Here is a 16524-nt window from a genome sequence, read left to right on the forward strand (position 1 = left end):
CTGCAGCAGACAGTTTAAAACTTAAGGCTAAGATTTTGTTTGGAGGTTAGCCTTTGGAGGAGGGAGGGAGAAAAACCCCTTTGTCAATCTTCTCAATACCAGCTTTATCAATTGTTTCCTAAGTGTTTTATTCTTCTTTATTACATGCAAGTTACATTTCAGGAAATAAAGTATTAGCCCAACTAAAAATTTTTCTTCTTTTTCATTTTCTGTTCATCCAGGCACTATAAAAATTGGAATTTTTGTAACTTGAACTGAAATTTTGTAACCTGAACCCAACCTACTGTAATGCAAGAAATAACATTTTGCATAATAACATTTTGTATAATACCTTTCACTTAAGAATTTCAATAGAATTCTTACAAATATTAATTGTAAGAATTATAAGCCATGCACTAAGCCCATTTTACTGATTTAAACACAATTTATCTCTGGTTTGTGTCGGCATTGAAGACTAACTGCATTGAAATCATTAAATTTCAACTCTGCAATACAAAACTCCAATCTGTCCAGGAAATTCCCCTTAAAAATAATTATTCATTAAAATAATTCCTCAAATGTTAGAGAACGTTTTTCCATTAATGTAGCAAAATAAAGTAACAGAACATTCTGAAATAATTTGGGTTTGCCTACACTGGCACATAAACTGAACTCCACATTTTCTATCAAATCACCCTCTGAATAACATAAAACTGCTCTCCACTTAAAGATATATAAACAAAATAACAATGCTATTTTATATAAGATTGTCTACTATGTTTCTTCATAAGTAATTGATTAAATATCATCCTATTCTCCTGAGTAACCATGAGTAGGAAGTGACATCTCCCTACGAGAGATGGGAAAACTGACCTGGAAAAATGGCTTAGATCTATTGAAACAATAGATTTGTGAACTAGAAGGTCAACATTTCTTACTTTCTGACTGCTCTTTCATTTCTCTTTGCTGCTTCATCTGCTACCTCCTAAAGTGACCTAGGCAGTCCCAGGTGCTGCCCAATAACCTCCCACAGATTTGCAATAGTTTCAAGCAAAATAAAACAAACAAAACAAACCAACAGCAAACAAAATCATGGAATAGTCTTAAGATACCACTTTATAGTAAATAGGGAAGGAGTTCACAAGTGTGCCTCTTTCCTCGGATAAACACTGTATGAAAATATAGGGAGGTATCATCAGAGATCACCACATACTTGAAAACTGAAGGAAATGGACATGAAGTAATCTGTCTCCCTCTAACAGCCTGTGTAAACTCCCAATCTCAGCAGTGCCCTGGAGAAACCAGATTATCTGAACTTCTTAGGAGCATTCTGAAGGTCTCAGTAGAATTGGGACAGTTTTTAGGTCCCTTCAGGAGGGATCAGAGCCCCTACTGGACTCCTGAGAAGATGATCATTAGCTGTATAAATACCATTCCTTTTAGAGCTACTGCACGCTCTAGAGCCAGTCAGCTGGGCTCAAAGACAAAAGCAACTGGAGATTGTCAACCACTTCTCCTGAGGCTTCTCTAAGATTTTTGGCTGAAGTTCTATAGTACCACCTGTTCCCATTGACTGGATAAGAGTCTTAGAAATAGAACTCTAGTGCTAGTGTCTCTGCAATGCTCCTCCCACCTGAGAATGCAATGGACTGAATAAACAATAATATATTGGCCTGTGATGGTTTGAAGCTGTTATGTACCCCAGAAAATCATGTGGTTAAATTTAATTCATTACTGTGGGTGTGGACCCATTGTAAGTAGGATCTTTTGGTGAGTAGATCTTAAGATGTGACCCACCTCATTCAGGATGTGTCTTAATCCTCTTACTGAAGTCCTTTATAAGAGAATGAAACTCAGACACGCACACAGAGAGAAAGACACAGGCACAGAGAGAAAGACACAGAAGCTTAGAAAGAAAGCCACAGACTGAGCAGCCAGAACCTGAAAGCAAAGAAACCCAGGAGAGAAGGGAAGAGACCAGCAGACACTGCTGTATGTGCCTTGCCATGTGACAGAGGAGTCCAGGATCACCAGAAGCCAGGCTTTGATGAGAAAGCATCACCTGTTGATACCTTGATTTGGACATTTTCATGGTCTCAGAACTGTAAGCTGTATATTAATAAATACCATTGTAAAAGCCAAGCTAGTTCTGGTATATTACATTTCAGCAGCTTTAGCAAACTAAAACATGGCCTAATATCCTTTGTGCTGAGCAAGTTTGTTACATCCTAAAGCTGGAATGAAGAAGTAGAAGCAGATCCTCTGATGAACAGAAAAGAGTGAACTGGAAAAAAAAAAACTACACACACACAAACACACATACACACACACACACACCTTTTTTGACTTGGAGAAGGAGAATATCTGCTAAATAGAATGTCTTTCACAGTCTTACATGGGGCATCACCAGCTCTTTTGGGGTCATTTTAAATCACAACAGGAGTTATTAACTTGGCTCAGAGGCTGGAAATTGAGAAACATCTCTGATCAGATACTTCATGCAATTCAGGATGCTGGAGAAAATGGCAGTGTGATGGCCTATAATCTGTTGCTTCCTTTCCTCACAACTTTTGTTCTTTTACCTTCCTCTGTAGGAGAATTTGATTTTAGTGACATTGTTGATATGAACTTTTTTTATAAACCACTGGCTTATCTTTTGGTAGAGAATTAAGACACATCCCACTACTCCTACAAGACAATGCTGTAAATCTATGGAAAAGAATGATTGACAGCTCAGTGCCCTTTGAGGGTTTCTTTCAAATCGAAATTCATTTCAAGACTTCCAGTCACCTGAATTCCCAAATTATTCTACATAGCCATCTCTAGGTGCTCTCTAACCTTCTCCACTGGCCACATGACTGTTCCTTTCCTTTTAAAACAGGTTAGGGAGTAGAGACTTTAACAAGCCCAAGGCCACAATGCAACAGAGAAACATTAGGCAGAAACTAATTACATTTCCTTCTGTGATCAGTGCCCCTGAGCACATGTCACAAGCAAATGAAAGTGTAGCCTAGCTTGAGGTTAATTTCTTTACCATGAATAATTATGGTCAGTTGGTTCTGTACTGTCCACTCTTGCAATATTTTCAACTGATTCAGTGCTAAAACAAGAAAAAGCCTGGAAGTCTAAGACCATACAACCATTATGGGACTAACAATTATTTATTCTATAAATTACATTTTTGAATAGCTAAATCTAATATCTTGTTCTGAGTTAAGTGATTACGTATAGGAACAAAATGGGAGGAGGGAAAATTTGTTTTCCTAAAACATGTTAATCTATTAATCATTAAGGCAATCTGTATGTGTACAAAAAAGATTGCTTTGACTTACATGTTTGTACATATTCCTTTAAAAAGTGCTAATAGGTATAATTAAAGGCTAAGTTCCAAATTTAGCTATATTTTTAATAGAAAATATATAGGATCTCAGACTCCTCTTTAGGACTTTTATTCCTAGGAGGAGATCTTTATATCCAAGGATATAAGGGCCACTGTATTATCATTATATTCATTTTTCTTTTATCTTTTTTTTTATGCTGACTCCCTTGGGATTTTCTTCGCTCTTCCTGTTTAGGGAAGGCAGCTTTCCTTTATATTATTCCCAGCCATGTTGAGGTGTGAAGCAAACACAAAACAATCAGATGCTAATTCATCAGGGATAGGTGACAGTCAGAATTATTCAACTGAAATTAATAAGAAGGGGTGTAACAAACCCACCTTCTTTAAAGTTGGATAATATCAATTAGCACTTATCAAATAAGAATAGGCAGGTGAGGGTGACAATATTTTACCCACCTTGCTGGAACATTTGATGATGAATGACTCACTCATGAAATGTTTTGTAGCATTTCCTGAGCACTCACAGACTGTGTTTAAGCAACTCCAAATATCCAGATACAACTGAAAAACTCAGCTGTGGAACAGCAATTGGATGGACAAAAGTCCAGTTTGCTTAGCATTTTGCCAAGTTATAGTCCTAACCTTTCAGCTGCTCATGTCCTAGGGGAAAAGTATTAAATGAATTTGACCTGGATTCCATTTAATTTAATTTTAGTACAAAAACTATTTCCTGGGACTCTCTGTAGTTAATTCCTACTGGTCTCTGTGAAGTGAGTACCATTAGACCCATTTATGAAGAGGGAAAATGAAAGAAGAGAGACATTGAAATGATTTGCCCATGTGGAAAGACTGAGAATAGGAACTCAGTTGCTGAATCCTTCTGGCAGCACTTTATCCACTATGCTAAGCTGTCTGTTGTACCAAACTACTTATAAGAATCCTTTGCATGTATCCACGATAATCATCACTGTTACCATTTATCTATTGGCTAATGCATGTGTTCTTGCTAGGCTCTCACCATTATGTGAAAACATCAGATACAACCTAATAGAGATATCAGTTCAGAAAAACACAGATCTCCTTCTCCTGCCTTAGCTTATTTACAATTAAAGCAGGATTCCTGCAGTGAGAAATGAGATCCTTGACTTTGCAACGGCTGGCATGTTCAAGTTTAAATTCACTAATAAAGTTCAGGTTGTGTATATTTTATTTTAATATTGATGTCAACATCTACCTGAGGCCAGAATTATGAGGATGGAATGTAGTGATGAAAGCAAATTTGGCTGGCAAGTTATGATTAATTTAGGTTAAGTATATAAATTTGAATATTCTGAATTTCTTAGCCTTCCAGGAAAATAGATAATTGATGCCAAAAATGATGTGTCTACATTAAATGACTACAAAATTGGAATTTTATGGGAAAATTATTCAACTCAGCTGTTTGGGGTTTTTTCGTTTATTTATTCTTTAAACACATTTATGGAGCACCTGCTGCTCTACACCAGAGCTAAGTGTATAGTGATAAGGCACTGTGCTAGGACTGAGAATACAAGCAGGAAATATGCAGCCTTTGCCCCTGCCAGCATGGAACTTACACTTTGTCAGAGTGTCAGAAGAAACTGACACAAAGTACATTAAAATATTCCACAATAAAAGAGGAATATACAGTATTACCAATGGGGCACACACTGTGGGGTCACCTAATGTACGAGAGACTCAAACAGCTGAGGAGGACATCCTGGTGACAAAAGACACAGGCATGGAGTAGAGAAATATTTAGGAAGTTGACTTGATCAGATTTACTGAGTCAGTTTTAGCTTCACTGTAGGGGTTGTGAAGGCACTGGGGAGAAAAGACAGAGAGAGAAGTCAAAGGAAAACTCTTTCAGTATACACAGACATAACGTTATAGTGCCTTCTTTCCTAGAAATGGGGTGGGGAGGGAGTTATGAAAATGTGGCAGAATTCAATTTTATCAAGCATGTAAATCATTTTTCTTGAGACTGGTGGATTTTACGGAGGAATTCAGTCGGAGTTAAGTTTAACACTACTTCAAGAAAGACCTTTAGTATAAATCTAGAATGTCAGAAAGCAATTTGATTCAAAGTGCTTCTTTACGAACATGCAATGAAACTGCCAAATAGTATGCAAGGATATTTAATTGGGAAAACTAAAGAGAAACTAAAAGTGAAGAGATTTAGTAGTGGTAAGAGTCCAGAGAACCAATTTGAAATTTGTGACTTCCTTTTCCTTTTAAATAATAACATTTTTACCAATAAATTTGAGAAATTCTGGTCTTCATGTGATGCAAATGCTTGGCATTTTACCAGGGAGATGTTTAGAACTTTAGGAATGGAAAATTCAAAAGAATAAAATACTGAGATTAAGTCTAAGAAAATATGTGTGCACATTTGATGCTGAAACTACAAAACATTGATGAAGAAAACCAAAGAGAGCTATATAAATGGAGAGATATACTGTATTCCTGCATTAGAAGACTCAACACAGTAAGAATGTCAATTCTCCCCAAATTGAACTTAAGATAGAAAAAGACTTCTAATCAAAACTCCAGCAGAATTTTTTTTATATATAGACAAGTTTATTCTAAAATTTATATAGAAAGTCAAAGGAATTAGAACAGGCAAAACAATTTTGAAAAAGAAGAATAAAGTGGAAGGAATCGCACCACCCTATTTTAGACTTAGCATAAAACTACAGTAATTAAGATATTGTGATTTGATGATGGAATAGGCAAATAGGTAAATGAAACAGAATAGAGTCCAGAAATAGACCCACCCAAATTTGTCCAGTTCATTTTTGACAAGAGGTATAGAGGCAATTCAATGTAGAAAGGACAGTCTGTTCAACAAGCGGCATTGGAACAAATGAACATCCATATACCAAAAAAACAAATCTCAACCTAAACCATTCATCTTATAAAAAATTAATTCAAAATGGATCATGGGAATAAATGATAATTACAAAACTATAAAACTTTTGCAGGAAAACATAGCAGAAAATTTTTTGTCACCTGGAGTTAGGAAAAGAGTTCTTAAACATGACACCAAAAACTCAACACATAAAAGAAAATAAAATGATAAATTTACAGGACTTCAACAAAATTTAAAACTTTTACTCTGCAGAAAACACTGTCACATGAAAGAGAAGACAAAATACAGCCTGGGAGAACATATTTGCAAGCTAGACATATAAAAAGAATTTATACCCAGAATGTATAAAGGACTCTAAAACTCATGAGGAAGAGAAGTAAGAACCCATTTGGACTTAAACAGAACTTCACCTATGAGTATACATGAAAGCCAAATAAGCATATGAAAAGATGTTCAACATCATTAGCAATTAAGGAAATGCAAATTAAGACTACAATGAGATATCACCATACATCTACTAGAATGGCTAAAATAAAAAATATTGGCAATATTAAATGCTACCAATTTAATGATGCAGAACATCTGGAATTTTCATACATTGCTGGTAGGAAGAAAGTGGTACAGTCACTCTGGAAAATAGTTTGGTAATTTCTCGTACCCTTACATATGACCTGATAATTCCATTCTTATGTGTTTACCCTAGAGAAATGAAAGCTATTGGTCACACAAAGACCTATATGTGAAAGTCCATAGAAGCTGTACTCATAATTGCCAAAACTGAGAACAGCCAAAACGTTCTTGAAGAGGTGAATGGTTAACCAAACTGTGGTATATATCCGTAAAATGGGATAACACTCAGCAATAAAAAAGAATGATCTCTGTTATGGCTTGAATTGGACAAAACATTGGACTGGACAAAAAATATTTTTAATTCCTAAACGCTGGTCTTCTGAATGTAAACTAATTTGTAAATAGGATCTTTTGAACATGTTATTAGGTAAGGCAAGGCAAAACTGGATTAGGGTGAGTCCTAGTCTAATATGTTTGGTGTCCTTGTAAGGAGAGGAAATTTGGACACAGAGAGAGAGAGACAACCAAGTGACTGAGGCAGAGACTGAGTTATGCCACCATAAGCCAAGCCACACCATGGGTTGCTGACCACCCACCAGAAGCCAGGGGAGGGGCATGGCATGGACTCTCCCCTATAAGAGGAAGCAGAGCCTTGTCAACACCTTGGTTTCTCACTGCTACCCTTCAGAATCAGGAGCAATAAATTTCTGTTGTTTAAGCCAACTAGTCTGTAGCAATTTGTTACAGAAAACCTGGCAAAGTGAGACGATTTCTCAAAGGTATTATGCAGAGTAAAAAAAAAAAGAAGCAGTCTCAAAAGTTACATACTGCATGATTCAATTTATATGACACTTCCCCTGCCCCACCAAAATTTAAATGACAGAGAACAATTTGGTGGTTGCCAGGGGTTAGGGGTTGGGGAGGGCGTGACTACAAAGTGATAGCAAAAGGGAGTGTTTGGGTAACGAAACTGTTCTGTATCCTGATTGTGGCAATGATTATATGACTCTGCACATGTATGAAAATTCATAGAATTATACACTTAAAAAGTCAATTTTATTCTGTTAATTTTAAAAAGAAAAAGAAAAAAAGAATTGGAAAAATTTTTCAAAAGTTCATAAGGAATTATAGAAATGGAAGTCTTATTCCCAAGTCCAAATTTATCATTTTACAGGTAAAGTACATGTGACCAAGAGAGGTTGTATGACTTCCCCAAAGACCCAAGGTTAGTAAGAGGCAGAGGAAGGGTTAGAACCCAGGTATTCTGTTCACACCATCAGTCAGGCTGTTTCTCAATAACTAAAAGAAACAGTCTGTTAAGACTTCCTCAAGTATCTGGTAATAATTAGAACACTGAATAACTTTGCTTTTCCTACAAACTAACTACAATAATGTATTAAGACCACCAAATCCACAGGGAAGTTTGTTTTCCTATTTATAGAATAAATGATTAACTCCATCACTATAAGTAGCTGAATCTCAACTCCATAGTCTATCACTTGAGTTTTCTGTATAGGAATCTCATTAGCAATTATGCATTCCTGAATCTAAGTGTTCAGCTAAGCATCATCAAGATAGATTTTCTTCAGTGTGCAAAACCTACACTGAAGGTGATATTAAAAAGCCCGACTATTTCATAGTGAAGCAGTGCAAACCATATTCTTAGGCCAGTGCCCATTCTTTGTTTCTTCTATCCCTGCTCCAGGACTAAATTAAGATATGTCCTTGAACTACTTCTTTAGCACTTCCACAGTTAGAGCATCAAGTACAACTTAAGATGAATAGTACAGTATATCCATAATCAGGCATTCTGATTTTGATTCATTTTTACTAAATTTTAAGAAAGTCTATAGTAATTTCAGCCAGAAATGTTTATGCAACATTTCTTCCAGTGAATAAATGACTTGGTAGTACAGGCATTTAACCCAAATCAATTTTACAAATGACTTGACAAATGTTCATTCAGAAAATTCTATTTGAACACAGTGTTGAGCAAGGATAGTGTAATCACAGATGAATGTTTATAATCTCATGAGGGCAGTAATAGGCTGGGCTGTGTTAGAGGGCAACATAAGGATGCTGAGAATCAGGAAATGCCAAAGCGAAAAAGAAAACTTTGGCAGGGGAAGTAAAAGACAATGAAGAAAATCTTGACCTAGGGTCAGCTCTACTTAATTCCTTAGTTTCAACATGGAATGGATTTACAAACTCCACTTCCACTTGAGTCAAAATAAATCTTTCTTAGAGAAAGACCTTAATTAACGGATTTGAATTTACATTCTTTCTGTAATTCTGAACACTTTCTATAGCAATGCAAAATGGTGGGGGACAGGGGTTCCCCAATAGGAAATGCAGTAAAAATCTTTAAAATCATTTTCCAATATGGATATCTCTGAAACCCACTCATGAGGCATAGTGAAAAGTGCAAATTGCCCCTCGGATCTGATCTTAAAGAATAATAACATTTTCCTAATGTTAATCTAGGGGTTGTTTTTCTTTCTTTAATCTCTTTTAATTTGTAATTTGTCATTCTACTGAGACCTTTTTAAGAAAGCATTTCAGTATATGAAAATGTACAGAGTTGTATAGCACCTATGTACCCACTGCCCAGCTTTGTCATTTCTCATCTTTTGCCCATATGCTTCAGACTTTTTATTTAAAAAAAAAATAATTAACACATGCAGTTGAAGTGCATTGCGTACTCCTCCCAAATCTGATTCTTTATTTTTCCCTCCAAACACTACCTGAGTTGGATGTTTATCACTTTCATATGTGTTTTTATATGCTTGCTATGTATGCGTGTATCTATGTGTATTTTAGGTATGTTTTTAAATTTGTATAAATGATATGCTGTACATAAATTTCTACAACTTGCATTTTCCTTTCATAGCAAATTTAAGATATATCCATTTTGACACAGATTGCTCTGGTTAATTTTAACCACTATGAAAAAAGTAGACCACAATTGATAAACATTACCTAATAATATTTCAATATTTCCTCTCCCTTTCCAAACAGATCAAGGACTGTAGAATGCTTTAGACCTGTTCTTCCCTCCCTTTATATGTCAATTATACCAGTATTTTATTTCCCTTTTATTTGAACTAATTTCCTCAAATTATTCAGCATTTATTATATTTATTTATTGCCAATATTTGTTTAGACATGCAAACAAGTTTATCAATTTATTTGCTTGACCTTCTTACATCTTAGTCCTTTTACCTGTGTTAAATTTCCTTCTTACTTCCGTGGATGCTTTTCTGTTTGTTTTTGTGTTTGAAAATTTATTTTCCTCAACTCCTAAATTATAGTTTAAATGTATATATGTACCTGTTGATGGTTAATTTCTTTCACCATTTTGAAAATATTCCATCATCTTTTAGCTTCTTGTTGCTGTTGAGATATCTACTGTTTCGTCTAGTTAGAATTCTTTTATAGATAATCCCTTTTCCTCTCTTGATGCTTTTAATATTTCTCTTTGTCTTTTGTGCTTTGCAGTTTTACTATGATGTATCTAGGAATAAGATAATTTTTATATCCCTTGGAACTCACTATACAGGAATATCCTCCCTCATAATTGTTTTTCTTTCCTTTTGGACACCCTATTAGGCTCAGATTGGACCTCTTTCTATCTTCCATGTCTCTTTTATATGTTTCAACTCTCTCTTCGCTGAATAATGGAAAAATTTGCTCAGATTTACCTTACGGTCCATTAGCTGTCTTTAGCTATGTATAATCTGCTACTTAAGTCCACCACCCCCACCACCACCCCTATTTTTTAAATTTCAACAACTTTATTTTTAATTCTGGTAACTCTATTTGGTTATTTTCCAAAAATTCTCACCCTTTTTTAGTGTCTTTATATTTTTCTCATTTTTGATTCCTTATTTTTACCTATTTAATCATTACAAACATATTTATTTCCTATTGTCAAATTGTTCTATGATCTGAAAATATTTGGTTTTATCCTATAATTTGTTGTTTCACTGATAATTCTCAGTCTTGGTGAAATATTTCCTAGTGGGGTTACTTAGTTTATATTGTGAGCTCGTCTACAGCAGGACTTACATAGCTGTGGGAATTGGTGTCTGGTTCATAGAATGTCCCAAAAAGAAGTTTCCTTTTTCTTCTGCTAGGTGCCCCCAGCTATCAAACCTGCATAAAACAACAGGTCATAGTCACACATTCTCAATGCAGATCTTTTATCCCATCCAGAATCCAGGCAAAAAGGAAATGGCAGATTTTGATGGAGATTTCAGTTTTTAGTTCTCCAGTTTGGACAGGCCCAAAGTCTACTCTGATGTCCTCATCTGAGCCTCAGAAATGAAGCCCTTAGCTTGCCATGACTCATAAGCTCTTCTCCCACCAGCAACCACAGCACCAGTTATTGAGTTCACCACTCAGGTTCATTCCTAGAACCTGGTGATCACTTTCCTGTATACTCAGCGGTGCTTTTGAAAGAATGTTAGTTATTTTTTAGTTGTTTGTAATAGTAGGATTTTTATTTTGTTTTGTCTTTTGGTTTGTTTTCTGCTGTCTGGAACTTTACTTCATGACCATTTTTCTGTCAGGGCAATATTTTAAAATAATATTTCTTTGGTGCCCTGTAGGTAAATAGAAGAAGCTAAACCTGGTTTCCCACTTACCAGCTTGTGATCTTGGGAAGTTAACTTAAACCTCTCCACACCTCAGTTTCCCCATCTGTAAAATGGGTATAATAACAGTACCGGTTATTATGAGAATCAAATGAATTAATACCTGGCAAGTGCTTAGGACAGTGCCTGGCACTTAAACGTTGCGTAAGTGTTTCTTACATAAAGAAAAATTCAGTAGTCTTCTATTTCATTAGTTTATACACTTCGAACAAAGAAATTACGTTTTGCTTAACAATCTGGTGCCTGTTGTGTAGACAGAGGATTAACAAGAACTCAAAGTATTTTATTTTAAATCACTGGGTTGACACAACTGAAGTTGAATAACAACATTCACCCAATTCAGTCCTTATCACTCAGCAACACTTCCCTTCTCTATCCTATATATTCACTTGTCACTCATGTGTCTCAAATTCCTACAAGCAAAAAATTGTAAACAGCAAGTAAAGTAACTATGACATCTTTCAGTTTCCCAGTCAGAGATGGACTCAGTGTTTTTAGAAAACACACAAATCCCAAAAGGAAGTGACTTTAAAGGACTAAAGGGGTTTTCTTTTTATTATCTACCTTCTATCTTCCCTGGAGCAACCGCTTTAGCATATTGCTTCTTGAAGTCTCCATCAGCCAGCACCCATCTGAGTAGCTTCCTGAGGAACACAGTGAAATTTTCTACAATCCATGTATTCCTGCCTCATTGTGGAAAGAGCCAAATTTCCAAGTTATCCTTATAAAGAAGCTAAGTTTAAGATCAACAATGTTTCCTTTAGATAGGCTTCTAATAATTGCTTTTCCACTCTCACTGTGGCTAACAATTTCTTAACAACCTGATTCAGTCATCGGCACATTTTCCTAGGATCTCTATTAAAAGGTGTTTTGTTAGCAAGAAAATTTTTGGGAAATGCTTTCCTAACTACTTATTGAAAGGAAGAAAAATGGTTAGCCTTTTAGTTAAATTTCATTTTATCTATGGATAAGCTTTAAAGCCAAGGCAAAAAGCAAGTGTAGTCTAAATTACCCTAAAAAAATCCCACAAATCAACTATCAAGTAGAATGCAGTAAAGTCTCTTGGTAAGTCTGACACTGGCACTTTTTCCTTCTCACACTGACTCCAATGATCATTTCCTCAGTTAAGGAGCAGATGATGGAGTTGGCTTGTGTTAAGGAGTCATATTGTTTACAAAAAAGTATGAATATTTAAATACTAGAGTTACACTCAGGACAGTGAGATGCCTACACTATAGGATTACAGGGGGACTGCCGCCCACAGGATACAGGAAACTCACATCTAACACTCACTGGCTTCAGTGGAAAGCTGCATCACCTCTAGTATTTAAATTTCTCCTTCTTCCTTCCCCTGAGTTGATGAAGAAACTTGGTCTCATTCATTTCCTACATATTAAAAAAAAAAAAAAATTAAAAGGAAAAAGGAAAGTGAACAGTATATAGGTTAGTAACAATTCAAGGTATAACATTTCACAGAGGAATAACCACAAAAGAGGGTTATAGAGTAGAATTTGACATAAATGACATAATCTCTGGTTTATAAACTACTCAACCTGCTTATTGATGCTTAAAATGGCTGAACACTTGATAATTGCTTTATTGTTTTCAGAATAACAGAAGTGCTTTTCCATTTAAAATCTTCAAGTCTTTTGCTGAAGATGCATTCTTTTAATATGTTAAGGAGAAAAAGAAATGGAAATGTACAATTCAAAATATGCATTTCATAGTCATTTTCAAATTGTTCTAGGGAGTCCTAGAGTTTGGAATTGTTCGAGATTCTAATGATAACTGTCTTCAACTATATGAATATCTGCCATTTAGTCAAATTCAGTTTATTGGAAATAGCATCCATGATTAAAATTTGCAGGAGGGCATATATTAATACCACATACAGAATAATTTTCTAACAATTAGAGAATGGAACCAGCTCTCTTATGAAGTAGCAAGTTTTCTATCAGTGGATTTTAAAAATAGTATAATGTACATGAAAGCATCTGGCATATAGGAGGTCTCAAACATTTGTAAATTTGAATCATATCCAATCTTGGTGATTCTGTATCAGGGGATTATTACTACAGATACTACAGATGACTTGAATGAGCTAATTTATAAGATCTCTTCCAGTTCTAAAAGTCTTTTATTAACCAGTAGAAAAATTTGTTCACATACTTTGTAATTTCATTCCTTTTGTTGTTGAAGTTTGGGCTCTTCAAGAAATGTTCAAGTGCCAACTCAAGTCAGCCTGCTGCATGAGGCAAGCTACAACATGAGAAATCATCAAAACATAGTCAGCCCAAGGTTAACTAAGAACCTTAGCCAAGACACAGTAGTAGTAATTCCAGATCAGACTGTGAGTTGTGACGAACAAAGCAAGCAAATATCATTTGAAATCTTGGTAAAATGGACTTTCCTGATGTGATTCTGTTTGTAGTTCCTCTAGAAAACAAGTTGGGATGGCTTAAAAAACAATGCTCCATTGTTTATTCTAGAAACTGATGACTTGAACTTTACTCTCCTGGTTATATGCTAATATATTATAAGGTCCCTGAGATCTTTTACAATTTTGCATCTCCTAGCATGCCTATGAGAGTACATTTTGTGTGGTAGACATTTTAAGATGTCTGTTAAATTGAATAAATTGAATTCTATTTTATTTGTCCTTTATTAAAATCATAATGGCAGACTAAGTTGGAAGCATTGTCTTGGAATGCAAGACAAGCACCGTGTAAAATTATTCATGGTAATTTTTATTTAATGAAACATGTATATTGATATATTAATAGTATTATAAATATTATGAAAAGCTGCCTAAGGAAAAACTACATAGACAATAATTGGCATTTACTTTTAACTTCCAATAATTAAAGGAGCACTTCCTAAGGTACATTTATTTCTTCAGATTACCAGGGTCTCCAATTGATCTAGTACTCTATCAGTAATAAAGTCAAACACGATATAGAGCAGGGATATTGCAGAAGGTCAAGGAAAAATTTACAATTTAGTCACAAACTTTTAATATATCTTAATCATCTGAGAAGAGCTTTTAAAAAGCTATGTGTTGATTCAATAAGCCAACAACTGACCCTTATTTGTTTAGCAGAGTATTAAACATTTGGAGAAAATCAGAAAATACTAAAGAAAGGTAATCCCAGCTCTTAGACGAATTAAAATATTTGCCAGATTTTCTACTGATCTTTATCCTGTGAATGTTTTGCCTTATACATTCTTGATACTGCATATTGTATATACAGATTGTTTAATTAAAATTATAGCATGAATATTTTTTTGGCATTAAATTCTCTTCATAAACATCATTTCTAATGACCACATAATATTCTAACACATGGATAACATAATTTAATGAGACTTCCCCTAATTGCCAATAAGTATCTATATATTTTCCACTTTGAAAAGCAATTTCCACTGATGGAAAATGCAAACATGTAAGACTTGTCCATGATCAAAAAATTAAGATTTGTAGGAAGACCCTGAGCCTTTCTGTTAAACATAGAATATGAACACATTTTGCCTTATCTGTTTCCTCCTGAAAAACCCTAAAATGACAGCAAAGGAACATAAAAGACATAAACTCACAAGGACATATGGGAGAGGAAATGACAGCAGACAAGAGATGTCAAGGAGCTGAGAGAGAAGAAAAGAGGAGAGGGGAGTGGTACCTGTGACTTTTAGAGAAAGCTGAAAGGTGAGAGAGCAAGTCAATTTGATACCTAACATTTCACTTTGTCATGGTTTCCTTTTTTGTTTCATTTTGTTACCTTCTTCCCTAATCTCCTTAAGTCTATTTATCATGCTTCTTTTAAATCCTTAGATATTCTGCTTCAAAAATGTGCTTTAGGTCATATATGATGTATATGTTGTCCAGTTTGTTTTTACATTAGTTAGGATAAGGCTAACTTACCCTAACAGTGGCTTAAAGAATAAAGACACTTATTTCTCTCTCATGTCCAAGGTCTGTAGAAAGCAACATTCAGTGGGGCAGCTCTGTTCCAAGTGATTGTTCAGAGATCCAGGCTCCTCTCACTGTGCTGCTTGGTTATCTCTGGGCACTGGCACCATATAGTTGAACATGAGCTGCCACCAAGTCCAGGTCCCAGCCAATGAACAGGGGAAAGAAAGCATGGAGGAGGCATGCCCGTACCTTAACATTCAAGAAGAGAAACAGCATGCATCATTTCTGCTCATATTCCATTGATGAAAACTTAATCAGATGGCCAGTTGGCTTGGAAATGTAGTCTAGCTTAGCAAGCAGGGGAAAAATTAATGTTGTAGCATGCTAACAGTAGCCACCACAATTGTCTTTCTTTTTATTTATGTAGTTGGAATCCTCAGGCATTTAGTTATTTTCACTCATGAGCTCATGTTTCCCTGGGTATACCAGTTCCTCTGTCTGACATTGTTTATTGGGGAAAAGTTAAATACCAGGTGTTTGGAGGGAAAGGGTAGAAGAGTGAATGCTTGAGAGTAGCTGTGAGTCAGCATTCGCCTGCATCCACTCCTCATCACAGCAAGGCTTAACCCTGCTATTTTACTGCTCTGCAGACTGTCATACCACCAAAAGGCCCACTGCCACTGATTTCTCCTGGGAGAGGAAGCAGTGATTGCTCCACAGAGGGGAGAAGCAAGAGCAGCGTTTAAGAAGGTGTGGTGGTTTGAAGTGGTATGTACTCCAGAAAACCATGTTCTTGAATCCATTACTGGGGGTGTGAACGCATTGTAAATAGGATCTTTTGATGAGGCTACTTCACTTAAGGTATGACCCAATTCATTCAGGTGGGTCCTATTACTGGAGTCCTTTATAAATGGAATGAATACAGAGAGAGAGAAAAAGCTAAGGAAGCAAGAAGCTGAAATCAATGAGACCTGGAAGAGAAGGGAGAGACCAGCAGATGCCCCGGGACAAAGGAGCCAAGGATTGCTGGCAGCCAGTTCAGGAAGAAAGCATTGCCTTGATGACACTTTGATTTGGACATTTTCCAGGACTCTAACCACAAATGAATACATTCCCATTGTTTTCACCAAACCATTTCATGATATTGCTTTAAGCAGCCTAGGAAATGAAAGCAAGAGGT

At 35.6% G+C, this 16524-nt stretch overlaps 1 long non-coding RNA gene across 1 annotated transcript; it reads right to left on the reverse strand.

Annotated features, from left to right (window-relative positions):
- Positions 1 to 12729: 12729 nt before the first annotated feature.
- On the reverse strand, positions 12730 to 15455 carry LOC119507593. The gene is made up of 3 exons (XR_005211324.1): positions 15354 to 15455; positions 13604 to 13693; positions 12730 to 12820 (listed from the first exon to the last, which is right to left on the reverse strand). It is a non-coding gene; the product is annotated as an uncharacterized LOC119507593 (long non-coding RNA).
- Positions 15456 to 16524: the final 1069 nt, after the last annotated feature.

The sequence above is a fragment of the Choloepus didactylus genome, chromosome 13 (genome assembly GCF_015220235.1).
Source record: "Choloepus didactylus isolate mChoDid1 chromosome 13, mChoDid1.pri, whole genome shotgun sequence".
NCBI classification, from domain to species: Eukaryota; Metazoa; Chordata; class Mammalia; order Pilosa; family Megalonychidae; genus Choloepus; species Choloepus didactylus.